Raw genomic sequence first — 4507 nt, 5'->3', positions numbered from 1 at the left:
GACAGAGTCACCACCAAACTCTCTCGTTTCGTATTTTACTTCACAACAGAACATTATTGTATAATGGTATCCCACAACGACAAAGTACGTAGAGCTGCGCTCATGCTGAACATCTCGGGCACTTATTCACGCTGGGCATCGATCGTGGAAGCACGTATTGCCAGGCCCGAAGACTAAGCATTCATGCTGGACAAAAACGAGAAAGCGCGTATGTGCTGGTCGAGAAAGCACGTATTCGGCGCCGTACTGTTATGTCGAGGTCAGACACCTGTATTTCATTCTTTTGCTCACTTTCCAGAGTACGAACCGTAGTTCCATACAATTTTTGCCTTTTAAGCTACGCTCCGTAGAGTGTAGTGCCAGTTTATGGTTTTCACAAAATTTTCAATCGCTCGGACTGAAGAGTTGATGCTCGGATAGTACGAGTATACATATTTTAAACGTATACAAGTCACCAACGTCACTCGAGACGCTTATACCACTTCAAGAGCCATTCGGTCAAAGACACCGACTCGTGGCAATGCAGTGTGGAGAAAGTCTGGAACGAGCACGATACAGAACAGTCAGGATGAAATCCCGAGGAGCGACGACTGCTTCTCAACCGAGGTCGAAGAATAGCCGTACGCTCGACGCTGCCCCGACCGACTCGACCGGACCGTCGCTTCTCTTATAGGTACCGAGGCGCCCGCCGGAACGCCGGCGACGCACGGGCTTACGCACGGCCGCTTATGGGGGGAACCGCGCGACCCAACCGCCCGCCCGAACGGCCTGTTATAACTTAGAGCGAAAACCAACACCTGTAATTTCCTTAATAATTGAGCTAGGGCAAAAAAAAAAACGCTATCTTGTAGGAAAAAAGCAGGGGAACACGATGCCGTCGTTAAAAATATAGATTGCCGTGCTCGTTTTCGAGAAAAAAATGAAAAAATGGTCAAAATCGTCGCAGAACAAAAACTCGACACGCTATCTTGTAGGCAAAAATTAGACGAATTCAAACCGTAGTTAAAAATATCGGTCGTCGCGCTAGTTTTCGAGAAAAAAACAAAAACGTTCAAAAAATTCGAGATAAAAAAAAAAAAACCAGCCTACCAGATAGAAAAAATTACACTGAACAAATATCATATAGGTCAAAATATGTGTTAGCGTACTAGTTTTCGAGATATAGACGAAAAACCGTCGCCGCCGATCGGTACGTCGGTCGATGCGAAAGCACCGCGCGACCGAGCGCCCGCCTAAAAGACCAGTTCGAACATACCGAAAAATCAAGAAACCGTAACTTCCTTAATAATTGAGCTAGGACAAAAAATCGACACGCTATCTTGCAGGAAAAAATCCGGGGAACACGATGGCGTCGTCAAAAGTGCAGGTCGTCGAGCTCGTTTTCGAGAAAAAAAAAAAAAATTCTCAAAATTCGACAAAAAAATAAAACGATCAGTGGACCGTGTAGAGAATATAAAACTGCATAAGAATCGTATAGACGAAAATTGGCGTTCACGTGCTCGTTTTTGTGGAAAAAATTAAAAAAAGCTCTCAAACTTCGAGATAAAAAAAAAAAAACCATCTACCAGGTAGCCAACGGTAAACGGTACAAGTATCGTACGGGCGAAAATGAGCGTTACCGTGCTCGTTTTCGAGTTATTGACGAAAAACAGCCTGGAGCGATCGCTCCGGCGGTCGACGCGCGAAAGTTTCTAAGTCCGCTCTGCTCCGAAACACCGCTCCGGCGTCAAAAATCGTCGTAGGACAAAAAATAGACACGCTATCTTGCAGGAAAAAATCCGGGGAACACGATGGCGTCGTCAAAAGTGCAGGTCGTCGAGCTAGTTTTCGAGAAAAAAAAAAAAAAATTCTCAAAACTCGACAAAAAAATAAAACGATCAGTGGACCGTGTAGAGAATCTAAAACTGCATAAGAATCGTATAGACCAAAAATTGGCGTTCACGTGCTCGTTTTTGAGAAAAAAGTTAAAAAAGCTCTCAAAATTCGAGATAAAAAAAAACAAACCATCTGCCAGGTAGCCAACGGTAAACGGTACAAGTATCGTACGGGCGAAAACGAGCGTTACCGTGCTCGTTTTCGAGTTATTGACGAAAAACAGCCTGGAGCGATCGGTCCGGCGGTCGACGCGCGAAAGTTTCTAAGTCCGCTCTGCTCCGAATCATCGCTCCGGCGTCAAAAATCGTCGTAGGACAAAAAATCGCCACCCTATCTTGCAGGAAAAAATCCGGGGAACACGATGGCGTCGTCAAAAGTGCAGGTCGTCGAGCTCGTTTTCGAAAAAAAAAAAAAAAATTCTCAAAATTCGACAAAAAAATAAAACGAACAGTGGACCGTGTAGAGAATATAAAACTGCATAGAATCGTATAGACGAAAATTGGCGTTCACGTGCTCGTTTTTGTGGAAAAAATTAAAAAGCTCTCAAACTTCGAGATAAAAAAAAAAGAACCATCTACCAGGTAGCCAACGGTAAACGGTACAAGTATCGTACGGGCGAAAATGAGCGTTACCGTGCTCGTTTTCGAGTTATTGACGAAAAACAGCCTGGAGCGATCGCTCCGGCGGTCGACGCGCTAAAGTTTCTAAGTCCGCTCTGCTCCGAACCACCGCTCCGGCGTCAAAAATCGTCGTAGGACAAAAAATAGACACGCTATCTTGCAGGAAAAAATCCGGGGAACACGATGGCGTCGTCAAAAGTGCAGGTCGTCGAGCTCGTTTTCGAGAAAAAAAAAAAAAAATTCTCAAAATTCGACAAAAAAATAAAACGATCAGTGGACGTGTAGACAATATAAAACTGCATAAGAATCGTATAGACGAAAATTGGCGTTCACGTGCTCGTTTTTGTGGAAAAAATTAAAAAGCTCTCAAACTTCGAGATAAAAAAAAAAAAACCGTCTACCAGGTAGCCAACGGTAAACGGTACAAGTATCGTACGGGCGAAAATGAGCGTTACCGTGCTCGTTTTCGAGTTATTGACGAAAAACAGCCTGGAGCGATCGCTCCGGCGGTCGACGCGCGAAAGTTTCTAAGTCCGCTCTGCTCCGAAACACCGCTCCGGCGTCAAAAATCGTCGTAGGACAAAAATAGACACGCTATCTTGCAGGAAAAAATCCGGGGAACACGATGGCGTCGTCAAAAGTGCAGGTCGTCGAGCTAGTTTTCGAGAAAAAAAAAAAAAATTCTCAAAACTCGACAAAAAATAAAACGATCAGTGGACCGTGTAGAGAATCTAAAACTGCATAAGAATCGTATAGACCAAAATTGGCGTTCACGTGCTCGTTTTTTGAGAAAAAAGTTAAAAAAGCTCTCAAAATTCGAGATAAAAAAAAAACAAACCATCTGCCAGGTAGCCAACGGTAAACGGTACAAGTATCGTACGGGCGAAAACGAGCGTTACCGTGCTCGTTTTCGAGTTATTGACGAAAAACAGCCTGGAGCGATCGGTCCGGCGGTCGACGCGCGAAAGTTTCTAAGTCCGCTCTGCTCCGAATCATCGCTCCGGCGTCAAAAATCGTCGTAGGACAAAAAATCGCCACCCTATCTTGCAGGAAAAAATCCGGGGAACACGATGGCGTCGTCAAAAGTGCAGGTCGTCGAGCTCGTTTTCGAAAAAAAAAAAAAAAATTCTCAAAATTCGACAAAAAAATAAAACGAACAGTGGACCGTGTAGAGAATATAAAACTGCATAAGAATCGTATAGACGAAAATTGGCGTTCACGTGCTCGTTTTTGTGGAAAAAATTAAAAAAGCTCTCAAACTTCGAGATAAAAAAAAAAAAGAACCATCTACCAGGTAGCCAACGGTAAACGGTACAAGTATCGTACGGGCGAAAATGAGCGTTACCGTGCTCGTTTTCGAGTTATTGACGAAAAACAGCCTGGAGCGATCGCTCCGGCGGTCGACGCGCTAAAGTTTCTAAGTCCGCTCTGCTCCGAAACACCGCTCCGGCGTCAAAAATCGTCGTAGGACAAAAAATAGACACGCTATCTTGCAGGAAAAAATCCGGGGAACACGATGGCGTCGTCAAAAGTGCAGGTCGTCGAGCTCGTTTTCGAGAAAAAAAAAAAAAAATTCTCAAAATTCGACAAAAAAATAAAACGATCAGTGGACCGTGTAGACAATATAAAACTGCATAAGAATCGTATAGACGAAAATTGGCGTTCACGTGCTCGTTTTTGTGGAAAAAATTAAAAAAGCTCTCAAACTTCGAGATAAAAAAAAAAAAACCGTCTACCAGGTAGCCAACGGTAAACGGTACAAGTATCGTACGGGCGAAAATGAGCGTTACCGTGCTCGTTTTCGAGTTATTGACGAAAAACAGCCTGGAGCGATCGCTCCGGCGGTCGACGCGCGAAAGTTTCTAAGTCCGCTCTGCTCCGAAACACCGCTCCGGCGTCAAAAATCGTCGTAGGACAAAAAATAGACACGCTATCTTGCAGGAAAAAATCCGGGGAACACGATGGCGTCGTCAAAAGTGCAGGTCGTCGAGCTAGTTTTCGAGAAAAAAAAA

This window comes from Colletes latitarsis, unplaced genomic scaffold (assembly GCF_051014445.1).
Source record: "Colletes latitarsis isolate SP2378_abdomen unplaced genomic scaffold, iyColLati1 scaffold0162, whole genome shotgun sequence".
Taxonomy (NCBI): domain Eukaryota; kingdom Metazoa; phylum Arthropoda; class Insecta; order Hymenoptera; family Colletidae; genus Colletes; species Colletes latitarsis.
Note: the sequence above shows the minus strand (reverse complement) of the source record.